The sequence below is a fragment of the Hylobates moloch genome, unplaced genomic scaffold (assembly GCF_009828535.3).
Source record: "Hylobates moloch isolate HMO894 unplaced genomic scaffold, HMol_V3 SCAFFOLD_2, whole genome shotgun sequence".
NCBI lineage: Eukaryota > Metazoa > Chordata > Mammalia > Primates > Hylobatidae > Hylobates > Hylobates moloch.
The window spans coordinates 121988331-122010513 of record NW_026652277.1 but is presented as its reverse complement, the minus strand read 5'-3'; positions in this window follow the sequence as shown (position 1 = coordinate 122010513).

The window sequence follows — 22183 nt, the reverse complement described above, 5'->3', positions numbered from 1 at the left end:
AAACAATGTTTCAGAAAAATATTGTACTTTTTTCATATAAAATATGTAGTCTAGTTTATTCTACTGTGAAACAATACTAAATTGTATTCTACTTTGGAACACTAATGTTTTAAAACAAATATCTAAGTTCAGATTGATATCATGTGATATGGTTTGCCATGAAACTGCTTTGAAAAAAGCTAAGACTTCAGAGACCTTTTCAAAATAAAAAATGGCAAGAATCTCATTTGAAAAAACTACTTAAAATTTTCAGATGAGAATTTTTTGCATTAATTACATTTTTTAAAACTGCCTTTAAAAAGCTGGTAGTATTTAAAAAGCATATTTATTCTTACCTTTTTGAACAAAATGCTTAACAACTTTTATCAAACCTCTTTCATAATTCGAGTGTAGTCAAAAAAGAGAAAATAATTCCATGATTTTCTGCACTATTTCATGAAGACCTTATTAGAACTTTAATTCTGAATCATAATTCATTTGTAAATCCATTGTGAACGCTGTATTAATTAAGAGTGAGTTATTCCCTATGGGAAAATTAGAGAAATAAAACCTTAACTTTCAACATGAAAGGGGCTCGTGTCAATATTTTTTTTGAAATGAGAATATTACGTCTTTTGGTAACACTAAAACTATTTTTTATTTAATATTTATTTTTTAGAATCACTTACCAAGATCACATTTCTTTTACACTTAAAAATCTTGTGTTATGTGAAAACTCTTTGAGGGAAAAGGAATGTTGAAGGCCGTTAGCTTTAACTTTGCCCAAGTTTTTATCTGTGGCTCTCTGGACACTGTCTCTAGAACATAAAGTTAGGAAATAACTTAGATAACTAATATTGTCTCGTTCTCTGCCAAAGATATTGATGAGATCATTCTTAAACATAATTATATCACTACTTATGGAATTAATCTTGAGATTTCAAAAAATCATTTTTGTTTGGCCTCTTTAAATGAATTTCACCTGTGAGTCCCATTTGAGCTTATTAGTTGACTCATAATTACTTCATACATTTTCTGTGGTGTTAGTATTCTGTTAACTAGATATTTAAGTATACAATTTTCCCCCTCTTTCATATCCCTTCAGAACAAGTAGCATAGAATAAACTATAACTATAGTTCAATGAACAGGTACATAAATGATGTGTGGATTTCTGTGGTGTGTTCAATGGCAATCAAATTATACAAAGCATGCTTCAAGACTGATAACATTTTGAGTCTTTGATATTTGGAAAGAGGTGTTACACAACTGACATGAGATAAAGTAGATAATTTTTCAAAGTTAGTCAGTAATACCTTAGTAGACTGTAATAGATTTGTTAACCTGTTAATAAAATGAAATCCAACAGGATTTTTAAATGACGCAAAAGACAAGAGGGAAAGTTATAGTCTGGCAGTGACAGCTGGCAAACTTGCCTTACATGCTTTTAAGAACAAAATTGATAACATCCATGATTGTCTACAGTTCAGGGTGCCCAATTCCAATGTGCTGTCAACCGTATATTTTTACTATTGATTAACACTCTAGCTACATTCTCTTCAGAATTTTGATGTTGAAGAGTTATTTTAGGAGCAGCAGCCGTATGTTTTTCTCTCAGACCTGTGATGAAATATATGAAAAAGAATCAATTAATATGTTCTTATGGATAAAGTTAATGTTTTATAAATCTAAGGAAACTGTTTTAAAGTCAAAGAAAAATCAATTTTAGTAAAAATATTTGAAAAAAATGTGCACACTGCTAGGCTCAGTACCAAATGAATATATTCAAATAATGTGACTTTCCAAGTAGTATCCACACTCTTGGATCACATATACAATATCAGATGAATTCAGCATAAATGTTAATGTCCATTCCATAGAACCACCTAATCCTCAAATTTCACACATATGCATAAAATAAATTTAAACAAGTAAAACACCCCTGTTGTCTAATGTATATAGAAATTTGTCTCACTTATAAAAGTGTTCATACACTTTTTTCACTTGACAAACATTTATTGAATGTCTCGTATATGCTGTATATTGTTCTAGGGATATGGTAGATAATGGAACAGACAAAAGCTTCATTTTATGAGTTTATGTTCTATGGAAGATGACAAAGCAGATAAGACAGAAAATATATAGTCAAATAATAAGTACTTTGCAAAAAAGTGAAGAAGGGAGCGGGCATAGGACAGATAAACAATGTCAAGGAAGGCTTTCGTGAGAAGTTATCTGAATAAAGACCTAAAGAAGTGAGTTAGTAGGTCATGGAGGTCAAGGGGAAGAGCATTTTAGCTGAAGAACACATCTTTTTGAGATGAGAGCCTGATGAGAGATTTTGAGGGCTAGTGAAGATGCCAGTGTGGTTGGGCAAAGTGAGCCAAGGGTGTCTGGTGGGAATAGGATGTCAAAGGGATAAGGGGGTTGGAGGGCAAACTGTTTAGAGCCTTCTAGGCTACTGTAAGGATACTTGGCTTTTACTGTGGGTGAGATTGGGAAACTCCTGGAAGATTTAGGCAGAAGAGTGTCATATTCTGATTTGTAATAAAAGAATCACTCTACTGTTCTGAGATTAGGCTTTAGGAATCAGGGCTTGAAACAGGGTAACAAGTAGTTGGATGATTGAGTGATGTTGAGACTGGTGTATTTGGTGCCAAGGCTACTTGAAATATGTACAGGGACATAAATCTTTAATAAATGTCCAGATCTACTAACTGTCAAACATTTAGTTGCCTGGTAATGAATCTGGGGTCAAGGCATTGTACCTCACTCTTCCCATCTTCCACTTGACGTCATCTTTCTCTTTCAAAAGAAAGCCTTAATTCTCTTCTATTCAAGATTTTACTGTGATGCATTTTCCAAGGATGTAAAAACTTCTAGAGTGAAAAATGAAGGGACAATTTCAAATATTTTTATTTGACATTCTCACTTCTTTCACCTACCTTCTGTCACTAGAAAAACTATCATTCCTGTGGGAGATACCTTTGAGAGAAAAACAAACTGAGGTTTTATCATGTCACAGATTTACAACAAGGCTGTCTGTTTTATTCATTCACTTATTTATCTGTTCACCTACATATCTATCTGAGAATTTAGATTTTTGAAGATTGTTTCCAGAAGAAACTTTATTTAAACAATTATTTAAGTGGAAAAAAAATCAAGTTAGACTATTCTAATTGTGTGCAGCTTGTTTGATAATAAGAACTGATTTTCCCATTTCCATTCACATTTTTCTTAAATTAGATTAAGAAAGTCTGCAGCTCTATAGCTTTAAGCAAAAATACATTCAAAGCCTGTGATGACGTATTTTGTTTAATAATTTGTTTTGTAAAACATTTAGAAAATAATTATATTTTGATTTTTCCTTGTTGTTTCTAATTGTATCTTGTGAAATAGTTGCCTGTAAGTGAAGGAGTAGTAAGTATACTGAATAGCAGTTTAGTAAATATCAGTAATTTTTTTGGTATATATTTCATAAATTTAAAAATTGAATAACTAAATGACTAGACAAAGGTAAAGATTAATAGTATTTTCTACTTGACAAAATTAAGTATTTAAGTTAGTAGTTATCAAAATAATTTTTATGAGAGACTACTATGGATTTTTGTTATAAAACTTGGATAGTGTTCAACTAATTTGTAATATTAAAAAGTCTATTCTAACTTATTTATGTAAAGTGTCTCAGTACTTATATCTATACAGGAAAATAAGTGTAAAATGAATTGCTGTTAAAATGTATACAATGAATAAGTTTTCATCTATGGATAGGTCAACTAATTGGGGGTAAAAGTCCCCATCTATCTTATTAGAGTGTGCCAGTCCAATAAGATGGTATGTTTCTTATTTTTTCCTTTAGTAATTACAAAGTATTCCAAAATTTGATGTCCTTTTCATCAATTATATTTCACTAATAATGGAAAAGATAACTTAATTCAAAATATATTTTAAAATGTTAGGATTTATGGGCCTAGGAGATTAAAAAGTATCAAATTCTAGACATTTTTATTGCAGAGAAGTTTGTTAGGTGATCAGTAGAAGTACCAGCACTATCCAATACAAATGTAATTTTAATAGAATTGCATATAGAAACCACATATATAATTTTAAATATATACTGAAAATAAAAGAAATAAGTGAGATTCATTTTAAAACATAATTTTATTTTATCCAATATACCAAAATATTATTTCATTGTCATGCCATCAATATAACATTAATGAGATAGTTTGTAAAATAGAAAATATTATATTTTCATATTGTGAAAATCTGAAATCTGGTGTGCATTTTACTTTATAGCACATCTCAATTTGGACAAGTTACATTTCAAGTGCTTAGTAGCCACACGTGGCTACTGGCTAATGACTATTGGGTAATACTCTGTACAGAACAACTCTAAATTTCAAATAGATATGTACATACATACATATATTACAAGTTTAATTAGAAAAAGAATTACTTTAACATTTCCACTTGTTGAAAAAATGCTTATTCATGTATATATTTTTAAGTGGAAGATGGTGGGGTTAAAACAATATGGCATTTAGATTAAATGAGATTATGTAAAATAAAATTTATTATTTGCAACAACTTAAACTCATAATGCAATTTTTAGTTCTTGATTTAAAAATGTTTAGAGGAGCATGTGGGCAAACATGTTTGAAGACTGCTAGGCTATTTCAATAATACTGGCAAGAGATGATGATAACTTGGGCCAGATACTGAAGCTCAGTTGAATTCTGGATATATTTTTAAGCTTCAGGTCACTATCCAAATTTTTTAAGACAAAAAAGGTAGAAATGGTAGCTTTTAAACCTGGAAAATATTGCTAGTGAGAGGATCCTGTAGGTTCTCATCAGGAATATACAAGGTTTAGAAACCACAGTACATTACAGAGATTAGTTTTTAAAAAATAGAACCTCATCCTGTGCCATGTTACCCTAGGCGGACTTCCCATAATTGTTATGTCTCAATGCCATTGGGACCACTAATAGTGTTTGAAGCATGATAGCAAATTGTCTGTGGTGGTTTGGCAGGACTTCAATCTGTAATTGTAAACATTTTCTCAACATCTTTAGGATTGCCTCCATTATATTTGGGACTCTTTCTAAATTACAATTTGGTACTCAGCCTGTCTGGTGTGTATTTTTCAAACACTCAATCCCTACCACAGAAAATTGGAGACGATACACACATCAGATAGTTCTATCTGATTCAACTTTGGATTTCTGTGGATAGATGACAATTTAAATGATTTAAAATTGGATTGTCATCCAATTTTTTCAGGTTGAGGGCTTGTAAGTCAGTTCCTTCTCACCAAAGCCTCTGAAAAAAGATTAGAGAAATCCCTTTCTCAAGATTTCTGTTGATCTTTTATCTACCTGTGGAATTTGTGGTCTTGGAAGAAAGATATCTTTAGGTGGTGAAGCTCTTTTTTATCTTGGTGTAACTGAACTCAGATTTTTTTCCACTGCCCTTATGTGACACTTCCTTGGAAGGAGTATATCGTTTCACTGTATCTATGATTCTATTCTCTTGCTTCAAGATTCTAGAGAGTCTTACATTCCGTTAAAGGGAATCTTTGGGCTTTTTGTAGTCATGAATTATAGCCATTTTTAAATTCCCTTTAATATTCATATTATTTCTTACCAGAATAGGCCTTTTGCTTTGAGTGAACAGAAACTCCTTGAGAGAATTTCATTATATTGCTGCTATTAGCACCTTCCTTTCAAAATATAGTCATGTAGTATCTATATTCATTGAATCTTTTCATATATATATATATATAAAGTCTATTAGACTACTTATAAAATAGAAGCTTTCATGCATCTTTTCTTAGAGCAATTTGTCAGGGTGGAATGAATCAAATTTCGTATTTTTACCCTTGGAGATGAGACATTTATTGACATATGGTATGTAGATACTGTTAAAGCCACTCAGGTGTGACAGGCAGTCCTCTCCATGCAGTGTGCAAATAAAACATGGGATTAGACATGAAGATTTGACTAGAGATTTGGGCCCCAAAGTTTTGCATATTTTAAACTTTTTATTAGATAACTGATGTGTTTTCCTCAATTGCAACATTCCCAATAGGAGCAAAATCTACTGATTTAGGGATAACACATTCTTAGGAATTTAAATTTCAGTTTGTTCTGGGGAGATTTTCTTTCTACTTGTCTTTGTTTCCTTCTTAACTCTCTTCATATGATTTGATTGTTTACTTCATATGTATATATAGTATAAACTATCAACATATTGTAAGACAAATAGATGGTCTAAACTATATAAATCCTCTGTATATAAATTATATGTCTATTGTATACATATTACTCAATATATGTTTCTGCATATAAATTAGGTATTGTGTTTTTATACCTATAAAGTATCAGAAAAATTTAAGTTAATGTATAGTTTAAAAAATCTTATTAGCTGCAATTCTTGAAAATTCAATAGTACTCTGGAAAATGATAGCATTGTACAAGAATGCAGAATGTGTTATGTGTGTATTTGGTGGGGGTGAAGTATATTCATCTTCCCAACCATGTGAAGATTTGAGTTTTCTGGTCAGATAATCTATTTTTATTTTGACATCACAGTTTATCTGTTTGAGAGACTGGATAAATACTTGAATGTATTTTTATTTTTCATCTTTTAGAATATTTGGCTAGAATAATTTCTAGATGAGAAGTTTTTGTTACTCATTATATTTCAGCTATTTGACAAATACAGGATTTCTTATAGAAATCATATGGATAAAGGTTATATTTAGGTCAGAATACTATAGAATTTTGGTTACATTCATACATAATATAGTCCACTGTATTATGCGGATTCTGTAAAATTATTTATTTTTTCAGTTGTCCACCTATTCAATCCACATTTATTTAGTACCAACTATTTGCTAGGAACTTTGGTAGGAACTAGAGATATGAATTTAACCATTTTCAAAATGAACAAACTTGGTTTAGAGAAAAATATTGTCATATAAGCTGATTACTACATTTACTATCAAATTTTTTCTATAATATAAGGTACAAGGTATACATCATGTCTTCATATGCATAATAAGTCATATTATGTTTTTTCCAATATTGGTATAAATTTTTGAAATTGAGAATGGCCTTGAAATTAGTTTGTAAGCATTATCAGAAAATGAGTATCTTTGTAATTATGGTTTTTTAAATAGTCTCATTTTGTTCAAAAATATCTCTCATGATTACATATATAATTCACCAGATTTGGATCTGAGTGGCTCTTGCTATTTTAAAAATCAAATTTCTTCAGAAAGGGAAAAATGATTTTGCTTCAGTTAAGATGATTAAGAGGTAACTTAGAAAAGAATCTTCCAAAATATTTTAAGCAGCATGCCAAATAAAATCTCAACACCATTTCTAAAAATACAACCTAAGAATGAGCCTCCAGACATCCATATACACATGTGCCTGCATGTGCAGTCGTATCTCCCGCAATAATCATTCAGCATCATCTGAATCCCAAGTAGCATGGCCAAATCTGAGCATCATAAAACTAGAATTACTTTCAGGAGTGCTTTCCATGGACTGCCATTACTAGGAAGGGAATCATTTTCACAATTATTTTAGAAAGACCAAGAAACATGCTGAAATCCATACTTACGTATCTCTCTATCTAATTATAGTTCATTATATAAACCAATATGTGACACTGCTGGAACATGTTTCCACTTAGAAGGATGCTGAGCCATTTTATTGATTGCTATATAGATACCTTTAATCTTACATGAGGTAGAGATCTGACAGCTGCCCTAACTCAGTGATTTTATTGTCTATTCTTTCTATATTTTATGTAAAACCAAGTTTTCAAAAGGTTATACATTATTTCTTTCAGTTTTCTTGATTCATTACAATTGATTGAATTACCTTTTGCTACAGTCATTATGATCAAATGTTATGTATGCCTTGCAATGTTATGATTTTACTTATAAAAGACATTAACAGCCAATCACTATTAAATTGGTTTTAATGAATTTAAAACTTCAGTAGGTATTTTAGAACTCACAGATAGAACACATGTAAACCACCCTAAGTGACATTATTCAAGGGGAATGATATTTGGAACTCTGTTTCAGTTTGTTTATAAAATGTTCAGTTCTAGCTGTTCATGGTAACACTTAATGTTACTAATATGTGGCTGCTATTTATGGCCCTCAATGAAGAGATGGTTTCAAAAGCATGCATTAAGATGGTTGTAAGCCAGCCTTAAACAATGATAACATACAAAGGCTATATGGAATTTAATAAAATGCATACAATAGTGAAATCAAACTCACAGGTCACATGTTTCTCTGTAAACACTTTTATGAAGATTCTTTTTGTTGTCTTTAGTGTTGTAATTTAAATTTGCAGATGGAATTTTTCATAAATATAGAATCCAACTGAAATCACTGATATTAGTTTCCTTCTTCTGAGATACTTGTTTGCTATCCAGTAAAAAATATGAAAGGCAAATTTCTAGAGTGTCAAAAATATTTGTTTAGTATTTACAAGGAAGAAGAATATCCCAGGTGTCTACATTGGTCCACTTCTTCATTCTTTGTATGGAGATTAGATTTTTCTAAATTTTATAGAAAATACATTCTTTCAGATAAACTCTGTAATCCCTCCTCCTATACAGAGATGCTGGTGCTATTACTGATAAGACATAGGGACAATGACTTCTTCACTGCATGCATTAAAAAAAATGTTATACCCCTCTAGGATTTCTCTATTACCTACTGAAAAGGTGTTTTGTCTGAATAATCATTGTGATGTATCATTTCTCTGAATTAAGAAAAACAATGGTCTCCAGTTTTTTTGGTTATACTCTGAAACAGTGCTTCTAAAATTTTATTGTGGCTTTAGATCACCTAAGCTTCTTGTTAAAGTACAGATTCCAACTCAGTTGGTCTGGAGTGAGGCCTGAGATTCTGCATTTCTAACAAGCCCCAGGGATACCCAGGCTGCTTATAGAGGGACCACATTTTGAGGAGCAAGATGCTAAAGCTTCTCAAGGTATTTGTGGAACAGCAGATAAAGCAGACAGGCAAAGAATGATTTGCTAAGATCCAAGAATAATTCCCTAGCAAGATGGTTTGCTGCCTTTCTACTGTTTCTTTACTGCTATCTGCTCATGAAATCATTTTTAGTAGCTGATTTGTACTCTTTAATTCAACCTGCTCTATTGAGAAGAGAAATAATAAACAACATGATGTCAGATCACGACTTCATAAATTTTGGACATTTAAAATCTAACAGCCAATAAGTGCCTATTATAAATAATTCCAAATGAGCTCCTTTGCTTTTAAAAATGTACATTTTCCCTTTTAACTTGGAAATGGTTTGCTTGTGTGCTTAAGCTAATAGTCATGGGAAATTGTTGAATTGCATTTTTTTGGTGATACATGGACTGTATTTCTTATTTTCTTTGCTATTATGAAAAAAACTTTTAATGGATGACTTTAAACATTATTGTAAGGATTTGGTCTGCATTATGACCAAAATCTTGTAGCACTGGAACTTTTTCTCATTGGAAACAAGGTTGCATTCTAGAATTCTGCTGAAATAGGAACAATACAGAATGTACTTTGGGCCAAGTATTTTAAAGACGTCAGATGGTAGAGAAGATCTTTGTAGCTCAATGGACATAAATATGTGTTATTAGATTAGTTTTCTCCTTTGCCTTCAGAGGGTTCTTTTATTCTGAGTTAATTTGGGGTTACAGTTGTTTTATTTAGCTATAATGAGATATGATTTATGGAAACAAGCTATTTGGCAAGGTGGAGGAGAAGGTGTTAATTGTTGTTGTGCAGCATGGTGCAGCCATGTATGTAATGTAAAGTAGGTTGAGAAAGACTGAGAAAAGATGTTTTCTTCCCAGCAAGGGCTTATATTTTCACAGCTAGCTGGTTATGTTCTGATAGACATGTGTACCTGGCTTGTAGCCATTTACCTATCCTTTATCAAATGAATTCATTTCTGATACAAATGGGCAAAGAATAACAGATGTGTCCATATTTATAAATTTAAGACATTTTTTGAATTTAGGCAGTCTTGAGAATTCCATTGCTTTAAATATAAATTCCTTTCAAATGTGAGAATGTTGGAGTTCTTTTGTCTGATCCCTAGGAGTCAGGCAACTTAGTAGTAATGATAGTAGTCATATTTTTCTGGAGCAACTTTCTGGGAGATACCTGATAAGTATGCATGAATCAAAAAGACGAGTGGATGAATACTCTCTAACTCATGTTTATCAAGAACAATAATTACTACATTTTACATATCCATTTTAGGATAATATATGCATGCATAAAAATAAACACATTTTCAGTTCAATGCATTCTTGTCAGAAGAATAATTTTGAGACTGTAAGCCAAGCTTTTGTCTATTATTAACCAAACGAGTTCATTAGGTGTCAGGGAAGAAGGCATTGAAGGTACATTTTGTAGAGATGATTTTATTACAATAAGTAGTTTTTCACAGTTGTTCAATGAGACCAGGAAAATAGCTTTGTATTATACCTGCAAGTATCTGTTTAGAAAAGTATAAAAAAGCTTATATGTGCAAAAGTTTCTGTTAAGAAGAACCAAAGTGATTGAAATTGGATTCTTTTTTGTATGGCACTGTGAACATCATATCATTCCTAGTAAAATGATAAACTTTGCAAGAGTAAGCTTTTTATTTTCCTTATAATGATCTTGAAACTGAAATCTCATCTCGAACTTCACATGCATATCAAACTTTCTCTTTGAAACAGTTAGTGAGGCTTTTTGTCCTTTTCTTGGGAATGATTAATGCAGTTCAGCTCTCTCTCCCTAAATTTGCCACAGTGTTTTTACATGGTGGAATAAAAAATTGCAACAAAAGGGAATAGTAAAACCAAGTTACATTTTTACTAATCATTTATCATGAAAAATGTTTTCTTTTGTCATATACATTAGATAAACATTCTACTAAATAAGTAAACCTATTCTCCTTTACCTAAAGTGAGATATTGCTATTTGTTTAGGATGACATGATTGCTCTTAATCAACTCCTAAGCATATGTGTATACATATAACTCCTCATATCATAGTGTGTCTTCAGATTTATTTTCTTCGATGTTTCTCTTTTAATTTTTAAGCATATGCAGTATGTCTAAATCACTATTTATTTAGAAGTTCTTTAGGGTTATAAATCTATAGATAACTTAGATCAGAACTCTAATTCATGTAGTAGAACACCTTTATTTTTATAATCTGAATGATACCCTCAGACATGTTTATGAATAATAAGTTGATAATTTGCCATCAGCATCTCCAGCTCTTCAGCTGTCTTCCTGAGTGGTCTGATCCATTTCCCATTCCTACTCCTGTGTTGCCTACTCCAAATCTCATGAATGTAGGAATGTTGGCAGAAGATGGCATAGCAGATTGGGCAGGTTGCCAGTACAGCTATAAATGGAGATGACCAAAGTGAAGGAGGAGTAGAAGTAGGTGAGTGGCAATCAAACAATATTGCATCAATCCTAAAGTGTAGAGGGCAGGTGAGGGGGAAGGTATGGATTTGAAATGCAAAGAACCCTTCAGTTGGCTTCATAAACTCTAAAAACCAGTTTGACAGAAAATGTATACTTGTTCTGGCAGAAAACTGCTTTCCATGTGCAAGCTTTACAAAACCGTTCATCAGACCTGGTAGAGTTCAATGAATGGAAGGAGGGGCAGAGCAGTGGCAGAAAGTGTCAGACCACAAAAGCTGACCTGAAAAGTCCTTTGATATACCTACTGCTAGTGGTGTTGCAGAAGCAGGTGATGGCAAGGCACTGGAAGTTGAAGTCAGAGAAATTTATTTTATTTTATTGTGATAAGAACACTTAACATGAGATCTACCCTTTTAAATTTTTAAGTGTACTATACAAACAGGAACCCTTGCATGCCGGTACAGCCACTATGGAAAAAAAATTAAAGATCCTTAAAAAATAAAAATATAACTACCATGTGATTTAGCAATTCCACTTCTGAGCATTTATCTAAAAGAATTAAAATCAAGGTTTCAAAGAAATATTGGCACTCCTATTTTCATTACAGCACTATTCTAAACAGTCAGGATGTAGTAGTAAAAGGAATTTTTAAATGGAAGTGTGATTGGGAGGGTGGCGCCCACTTATAGGAGAGTTTTAAGTAAGCACAGCATGGTACCAGCTGAGTAGCATGCTGGGAGGGAAGGGGCTGAGTTGAGGTTTGAGGGGATTTCAACAGGAAAGAAGGCAGTGATGAGAACTGGAATGTCGTTTAAGAAGTACAGTAAATATTATACATTAAGTTTGGATGGAAGTGTGGCAAATGCAAACTAGTCTCAAACTAAAGGAGAAATTCAAGGCTGCAGGTCATAATCTGGGAGAACAGGTGCTAGGTAAAGTGTAGGGGTACAGGGAAGACATATTGGAAGCATCAAGCACATTAAGGCATCTTGGGGAAAATTAGACAGAGAATAATGAAAAAGTGTCTAGCCCATGTGAAACAAGATTGATGAGGATGAAGTGGGGGAAATGACTAGGGCATAGGGCACGTCATCTGTAGCTTGAGTTGTGTAGGCAGTGAATGGCTCTACTGCTTCTTAGAGCCTTTGGGGCACTTGGAAATTTATCTCTGGTGTCTGGAGGTTCTAAGATCCTTTCCCAGATAAAGCCCAATAGTAGTTTTGCTCATTAGTTGCAGGGTTGGCTGAAGTGTGAACAGATATTTAGTGTTCAAGGCAAATAACTGCGATGGATATGGCTTAGATTAAAAGACTATATCCTGCACAGGCAACATTACGGCTCTTAAATACATAGGTAAACACAGCTTAGTGAACTACTCTCAAGTGAACATTTTAGAGTTGACCCTGCTGTTTTCCTTTTGTAACCCTAATTTGTGCTAGTACAGGTATTATGAAATCACAAAATTATAAAACTCAAACATTTACTGAGAAAATATACTACCATGTGATAATTTGTGGCTAAGGAGCAAACAGCCTGGGTTTTCTCTGTTTGATTCAGCGAGTACTGTCCCAGGCCTTTCAATGTCCAGGCAATTATTCAGAGCAGCAACACTGTAATTCTTGTTCCACCTGAGGCACATAACATTGAAGGTAACAATATTTTATAATGGGGAAGCATAAAACCAAAAATGACACAAAACTATTAATATTGAAACAATTAAAAATTCACTTAAATACCATGAATAAACAAAATCTTCTAAATTCTAGTTGTCCCATGGTATATGTCAATATTTATATGGATAAAATAGAGAATACTAGCAAAGGAGTTATTCTTCTTCATATTTCTGTATACTAGTGAATGGAGTTGTCATTAGTGTCACAGAAAAACATGATTCTCTGTTGATTGTGCTCTGAAGAAGAGGAAAGAAAGGCCATAATGGAAACCAGAATACCAGTACTTGGAAAAATACTTCTGATTAGACAGAGCTTTTCCTTTTCTTCATGGATGATTGTTCATTCTTTCTGGCTGCCCCAGAATTAACTTCAAAGTTCAGTGGATACTTCTGGGTGTTATTGCCTTAAATTTCTCAGGATCGCTGTTTGCCCCTTTTCCTAAAAGACGACATTGGCTCTCACAATTTCTTTTCTGGAAGAGTGAACTCATTTCGATGTATGTAATTTATAGCCAGGGAATAGGTTAGCCATTGGAACTAAACACTCCCCTGTCTGGTGGACTCTGGTTGGAGCAGTTAAATTATTTGGCTGTGCCCCCACCCAAATCTCACCTTGAATTGTAGTTCCCATAATCCCCACATGTCCTGGTAGGGACCTGGTGGGAGGTAGTTGAATCATGGGGGCGTTACCCCCATGTTGTTCTTGCGATAGCAAGTGAGTTATCATGAGATCTGATGGTTTTATAAGGATCTTCCCCCTTTGCTAGGCACTCATTCTCTCTCCTGCCACCCTGTGAAGAGGTGCCTTCCACGAAGATTGTAAGTTTCCTGAAGCCTCCCCAGTCACGTGGAACTGTGAGTCAATTAAACCTCTTTTCTTGATAAATTATCCAGTCTTGGTTATTTCTTCATTGCAGCGTGAGAATAAACATATACAAGCAGTTAACCTGGATTCAACAGACACTTCTCATTAATGCAGATCATCAGACCCCAGCATGCTGAAAGAAGGGCAAATGCCAAATGGGCCTTTTTAATTCATGGGCATGACTAAGTGCATCTTTAAGTAATTGCTTTTTGTTTACTTTGGTATTCCAGATGCAGTCTGTTTTTTACCCAGTGGTTTCTCTTAGCTCCTTGTTTTTAATCTGCAGCAAATATATTCTTTGCTGATTGCTTTTGTTAAATATCCAAATTCTCACATATTTAACTTGTTAAGAACTTCACTTTTATGTCTCTGTTCTACTCCATGGCAAAGTTGATTCCCATGTGTCTAACATTTTAAATCTGTGAAATATTAAATCTATCAGAATTTTGGAGATTTAATGTATGCTTACCAATGATACTTTAGTTGTATTATGTAAGTATATCCATCAATATTATTGTGATTGTATATACTACGTAGGTGTCAGAGTACAGAAACAAAAGATAACAATTTTTTTTTTAATTTGAGGGACAGTTTTTTGCAAAATAAGAATCATTTGTGAACCAAAGAAGAGAAGAGTATAATTCGATGGTAGAACCTTATACACAGTCATCCCTAAGATCAGAAAGAGGAATTGTAAAGGCTGATTTCCATGGCCCATGCCTGTTCAGTGATGTTGAAAAGATAACCAGAGTCTATACATCAGATATTGCAAATATTCCACAAGTTCAGATATTTGAAAGGACTCTCCAGACTCAACAGAGCATACTCATGTAAGTGTTTTGTTTTGTTTTGTTTTTGTTTTTGTTTTGTTTTAATAGGAAAATAATGCAGTGGGAGAAAGCTTGCAGACAGGCACTGGGAATCTGGAGTCTGATAGATAACTAGCTCTAAGCTTTGCAGGGTTCTTATTTGCCCAAGGACACATTTTGTCTCTGAATTAAACTACCAAGTCTGTGTGAGGAGTCAGGGCATAAGTTCCCAGAGTGGGTGTTTATGACCCTCTGGTCATGTAGTCAAGCCAGGCTAACAAGTTACACCAGGTAAAAACTATCAGTAAACAAACTAGCCCTGGAGAGTCTCCAGGGTCATTTCGGACATTAAACTGCACATCATAAATCTCACTGCATTCATCTTGGGCCAACGGTCAAACTTGACATTCAGAGTCCCCAGAGATAAAGGTAGACTTTTCCCAGTTTAATTGTAAATTAACTATGTCCTGTACAGTTACTTAGCTGTTTTATGTACCCCAAGAAGACACACTTGAATATGTATTTAATTCAATTAAGGCTGAATTATCACAGGGAAGAAAAGATAAATGTCCACAAAGTCCTATAGCTATAACTGAGCCAAAACTAGAACTTACATCTGCTGGGTTTAATTTTAATATTTTTCCCACTAATCTCAACTGTAACTCCTCATAGTTCAGGACTCCTCTTAAGCATAAAACTGGTTGTCAGGCATGCTGTCTGAGTCTTCTTTGTGTTGCCAAAACAGAATACCACACACTTGGTAATTTAGAAAGAAAAGACACTTATTTCTCCCAGTTCTAGAGGCTGGAAGTCCAATATCAAGGTGGCCAACATATGGTGAGGGCCTTTGTGCTGCATCATCCCATGGCAGAAGGCAGAAGTGCAAGAGAGAACAAACTCAAGAGAGGGCCTAACTCTTTTATGAGGAGCCCACTCCCTTGATAACTCACTCCTGAGATAATGGCATTAATCTCTTATGACCTAATCACCTTGTTGCATTGGGGATAATTTTGAACACATGAACTTTGGGGGACGTATTCAAACCATAGCATTTGGGACCTTGGCTCCCAAAATTATGTCATTCTCACATGCCAAATATCTTCATTCCATCTCAATAGCCCCAAACTCTTAACATATTCCAGCGCCAATTCAAAAGTTCAAAGTCTAGATTCTCATCTGAATCAGACATGGGTGAGACTGAAGGCACAATTTATCCTGAGGCAAATTCCTTTGCAGTTATGGGCTTGTGAAATTAACAAGTTATATGCTTCCAAAATACTACGGTGAGATGGGTTTAAGATAGATATTCCTATTCTGAAAGGGAGAAACAGGCAAAACAAACAAGCAAAAGCTATTTGGTCCCAAATAAATCTAAAACCCAATGGGGAAAACAACATTATCTCTTAACATTGGAGAATAATCTCCTTTGACTCTATGTGCTGCACACTGGGCACACTGGGGTGGGAGTTAGGCCCCTAAGGCCTTGGATAGACCTGCCCTATTGCTTTGCTGGGCTCAGTCCACACAGCAGCTCTCATGAGTTGGAGTCTCATGCCTGCAGCTTTCTCAGACTGGAGTTACAGGCTGGTAGATCTATAGTTTTGAGGTCTCTGAGATAGCCTTGCTCCCTCTGTTATAGTAGACATTGCTCTAGTAGGGGCTCTCTGTGGTGTCTCAACCCCCTGTGACAAGTGGGTACTTGGGTCCCTAGGTTGTCACAACATCAAATCTAGGTGGAGGCCACCATAGCCCTAAAGCTTGTGCACTCTTCACTTCTGCAGCCAGCACATGTGGATCCTGCCCAAAGCCTACAGCTTGCTCTCTTGGGAACTGTGGCACAGGCCACAGTTGTTCCACTTGAATCCCAGATGGAACATCTTAGGAGCTCTGCCCTGGGATGTGGGGAGCCGAGCCTTGAGGTGGCTCTGGGTAGCAAATGCTGAGGTCACAATGGGTGCCTCTCTGGAAACCTTGTCCTCAGGCCTTGCTCTGTGCCTGTGATGGGAAGGCAGCCTCAAGGATCTCTAAAATATCTATGGGGTCTTTCATAATCTGCTTAGCAAATGGTTTCTTGGCTAAACCCTTGGTTTGTTCTCCTCAACATGTTTGTTTTATTCTTTACATGGCCAGGCTGTGTATTTTTCAAATCTTTCCATTCTGCTTCTCTTTTAATTATAAATTCCACCTGCATCTTCCTATATGCAGTTAAATGTAGCCATAAGTCTCCTTCAATATTTTACTTAAAAATTTCCTTCACCAGATATCCTAGTTATGGCCCTTAAATTCCACCTTCCATAAAGCCCTTGGGCATGGACATAATTCGGCCAAATTCTTTTTGACTTTATAACAAGGATGGCCTTCCATCCAGTTTTCAAAACCTCATTTTCATCAGAGACCTCATCAGAATACACATTACTGTCCATTTTACTAGTAAATACTCTGATCACAATCACTTAAGTAATCCCTAAGAAGATTTAGGCTCTCCTTATAGCTCTTGTTTTCTTCTGAGCCTTCACCAGTATTGCCATGAACAGTCACTTCACAACAATACAGTCTTTTCCCAGCCTGCTCCTCCAAACTCTTCCAGTCTCTACCCATGACCTGGTTTCAAAGCCACTTCCACACTTTGAAGTATTTGTTGTAGCAACAGCCCTGCTTCTTGGTACCAATTTTCTGTCTTACTCGTTTCTGTGTTGCTGTAACTGAACACCACAGACGGTGGGTAATTCATAAAGAAAAGAAATTTATTTTTTAGAGTTCTGGAGGCTGAGAAGTCCAAGGTTAAGGGGCCTGCATTTGGCAAGGGTCTTATTGCTGCATCATCCATGGCGGAAGGTGCAAGGGTAAGAGAGCAGGCTCAAGAGAGAGAGAAAAGGCCAAATTCTGTTTCTTCAGAACCTCGTACCAGAGATAACTAACCCTCTCCCTCAATAAGAGGGTTAGTTATCTAACTAACTAGGCTGAGCCCTCATGACCTAATCACTTCTTAAAGGACCCCCTCTCAACAATACTTCACTGGAGATTAAGTTTTGAACACATAAACTTTAGGGAATACATTTAAGCCACAGCACATATCTATGTTGTGGAGACCAGAAAGAAACCTTCAACCACTACTGTACTCAAGGATATAAAATGGTCATTTACAGAACAAAACATATATTACTTTAAAAAATAAATAGTACCATATTCATATTAGTAAAAATGCAGTATCTTGTTAGTAATTTTTATTAGTAAAAATTTTGTCATTAAAGTAACTCCGAAAATTTAAGAGGTAATAACTATTTTTCTCAACAAATAGCGATCAATATAGCTTTTATTTAGATTTTCCAAAACTTAACATTTAGCCCTATCAAAATTATAAAAAGGTATGCATTTTAAAAGAAACATAATGGAAGGAGATAATAGAGTAATACAATTATATTTTGTACCACACACTGTAAGAAAGAAAATGTCTTCTATTCTTGATATATTCTATATATACATAAATATAGATCTATTCTGTGTGTATATATATATATGTATATACATATTTATATACCTGATTTGGAGATGGAGTTCTTTGAGCATTTTAGTTTTCTCTAGAACCTGAGAAGTAAACTCTTAGAAGTGTCATGCCTTGAGAAATAAGGCCTTGCACAAATCTGTGAAATATTTCTGAAAGACAAAATGGTTTATTTTTAGTAAGGAGAGGTTTTTTGTTGAGATATAACCTTGAAGACAAGGAGGGAGAGCAAAATAAACTGCCTAGAATAGTTATCATCAACACGTGTATTTGAGATAATCACATAAGCATTTTTACTTCTGATTATGTTGCTTTTCCATCTCCTGCTCAGCTTTTTCTGGACAAGCAAATAAATGATCAATTTAGAATCACATTACATTCAAAATGGACAAGATTGTGAGATCATGTTTGAACCGGCAGTCCAGTGGAGAGGATTCAAACTTCCACTGGGAGCCTACTGAAAATATAATAAACAAAGGCATATGTTTCTTGGATTGATCTGGAGAGCAAATCAATAACTCAGAGAAAAGGCACATGGTAAGACAAGACAAGGGGACAAAATGATTGTCTGAAATTTATAGGTAATACCTGACAACTCCAAAATGGTTGAGTGCATTTTCACAATGCTGGTGAGGCCAGATCTTCAGCCAAGTCATAATTCTGGAACCGTCCATCTTGGCGATGAGAGAGGGCTGGATTACTGAAGATGAGTCAGCTCTTCTAAGAGCCTAGTCACTTGTATATTTGTGTCTTGGGCTAAAGAAACATAGCCTATATAATTTGTATTTGTGTGAAAGTAAAGGTTGCTATTCTGTGGAATGAAATAATAAACCCTCTTGTCCTGCTAATTTATTCAAACTACTCTAATGATGTTGTCCGCTTTAATGTTATTTGCTGCTGCTTGTGAACTCTTTTCTAATTGAAAGCAAATCACTGCTAAGATGATTTTGCCTAACGATCCTAGATCTTTGCGGTACTTTTCTATTGAAATTAGGTTTATATTTTTCTTCTTTTGTTCATGTCTTATACTATGAATTAAACACATAGATTCATGAATTTTCATATGTTAGACGTGAGAGATTCTGAACTGGTAGACAGCATAAAATCATTTTTTTTTTTAACTTTTCAGTTCAGGGGTATATGTGCAGGTTTGCTATATAAATATATGGGGATTTGGTATACAAACTATTTTGTCACCCAGGTAATAAGCATAGTACCTGATAGGTATTATTTCTGATCCTCTAGCATCAGGCAAGGGTCTTATTGCTGCATCATCCATGGTGGAAAGTGGAAGAGTAAGAGAGCCTCTCACCCTCCACACTCAAGTAGACCCTGATATCTATTGTTCCCCTCTTTGTGTCCATGTGTTCTCATTGTTTAGCTCCCACTTATAAGTGAGAAGGTGCAGTATTTTGTTTTCTGTTTCTGCATTAGTTTGCTTGGGATAATGGTCCTCAAGCTCCATCCATGTTGTGGCAGAGGACATCATCTCGTTTGTTTTTATGGCTGCATGGGATTCCATGGTGTATATGTGCCATATTTTCCTTCTCTAGTCTACTGTTTATGGGCATTTAGGCTGATTCCATGTCTTTGCTATTGTAAATAGTGCTATGATGAACATGCATGTGCATATGTCTTTATGATAGAACAATTTATATTCCTTTGGATATATGCCCAATAATGAGATTACTGGGTCAAATGGTAATTCTTCAAGTTCTTTGAGGAATCGTCACACTGCTTTCCACAATGGATGAACTAATTTACACTCCCACCAGCAGTGTATAAGCATTCTTTTTTTGCTGCAATCTCACCAGCATCTGTTATTTTTTGACTTTATTATAATAGCCATTCTGACTGATGTTAGGTATCTCATTGTGGTTTTGATTTGCATTTCTCTGATTAATGATGTTCAGCATTTTTTCATATGCTTGTTGGATGCATGTAAGTCTTCTTTTGAAAGTTGTTCATGTCCTTTGCCCACTTCGTGATGGCGTTGTTTGTTTTTTTTTGCTCGTAAATGTGTTTAAGTTCTACATATATTCTGGATATTAGACCTTTGTTGGATGAATAGTTGGCAAATATTTTCCCCCAATCTGTAGGTTGTTTACTCTATTGATAGTTTCTTTTGCTGTGGAGAAGCTCTTTGGTATAATTAGGTCCCATTTGTCAATTTTTGTTTTTGTTGCAATTGCTTTTCCCATTTTCATCATGAAATCTTTGCCAGGTCCTATGTCTAGAATGATATTTCCTAAGTTATCTTCCAGAGATTTTATAATTTTAGGTTTTACCTTTAAGTCTTTAATCCATCCTGAGTTGGTTTTTGTAAATGGTGTAAGGAAGTGGTCCAGTTTCAATCTTCTGCAAATGGCCAGCCAGTTTTTCCAGCTCCATTTACTAAATAGGGGGTTCTTTTCCCATTTCTTGTTTTTGTCAGCTTTGTCAAAGATCACATGGCTGTAGGTGTGCAGCATTATATCTGGACTCTATTCTGTTCTATTGGTCTATATGTCTGTTTTTGTACCAGACCCATGCTATTTTGGTTACTGTAGCCTTGCAGTATAGTTTGTAGTTGGGTAACGTGATGCCTCTAGCTTTACTCTTTTTGCTTAGGATTGCCTTGACGATTCAGGCGGTTTTTTAGTTCCATATGAATTTTAAAATAGTTTTTTCTAATTCTGTGAAGAATGTCATTGGTATTTTGATATTGCATTAAATATCATTGAATCTGTAAATTGTTTTGGATAGTATGGCCATTTTAACAATATTGATTCTTCTTATCTGCAAGCATGAGATGTTTTCCATTTGTTTGTGTCATCTCTGATTTCTTTTTTTTTATTATTATACTTTAAGTTCTAGGGTGCATGTGCACAACGTGCAGGTTTGTTACATAGTATACATGTGCCATGTTGGTTTGCTGCACCCATTAACCTGTCATTTACATTAGGTGTTTCTCCTTATCCTATCCCACTCCCATGCCTCCGCCCCACCCTGTGATGTTCCCCACCCTGTGTCTGAGTGTTCTCATTGTTCAATTCCCACCTATGAGTGAGAACATGTGGTGTTTGCTTTTCTGTCCTTGCGATAGTTTGCTCAGAATGATAGTTTCTAGCTTCATCCATCTCCCTACAAAGGACACAAACTCATCCTTTTTTATGGCTGCATAGTATTCCATGGTGTATATGTGCCACATTTTCTTAATCCAGTCTATCATTGATGGACATTTGGATTGGTTCCAAGTCTTTGCTATTGTGAATAGTGCCACAATAAACATAGGTGTGCATGTGTCTTTATAGCAGCATGATTTATAATCCTTTGGGTATATACCCAGTAATGGGATGGCTGGGTCAAATGGTATTTCTAGTTCTAGATCCTTGAGGAGTTGCCACACCGACTTCCACAATGGTTGAGCTAGTTTACACTCCCACCAACAGTGTAAAAGTGTTCCTATTTCTCCACATCCTCTCCAGCACCTGTTGTTTCCTGACTTTTTAACGATCGCCATTCTAACTGGTGTGAGATGGTATCTCATTGTGATTTTGATTTGCATTTTTCTGATGGCCAGTGATGATGAGCATTTTTTCATGTGTCTTTTGGCTGCATAAATGTCTTCTTTTGAGAAGTGTCTATTCATATCCTTCGCCCACTTGTTGATGGGGTTGTTTTTTTCTTGTAAATTTGTTTGAGTTCATTGTAGATTCTGGATATTAGCCCTTTGTCAGATGAGTAGATTGCAAAAATTTTCTCCCATTCTGTAGGTTGCCTGTTCACTCTGATGGTAGTTTCTTTTGCTGTGCAGAAGCTCTTTAGTTTAATTAGATCCCATTTGTCAATTTTGGCTTTTGTTGCCATTGCTTTTGGTGTTTTAGATATGAAGTCTTTGCCCATG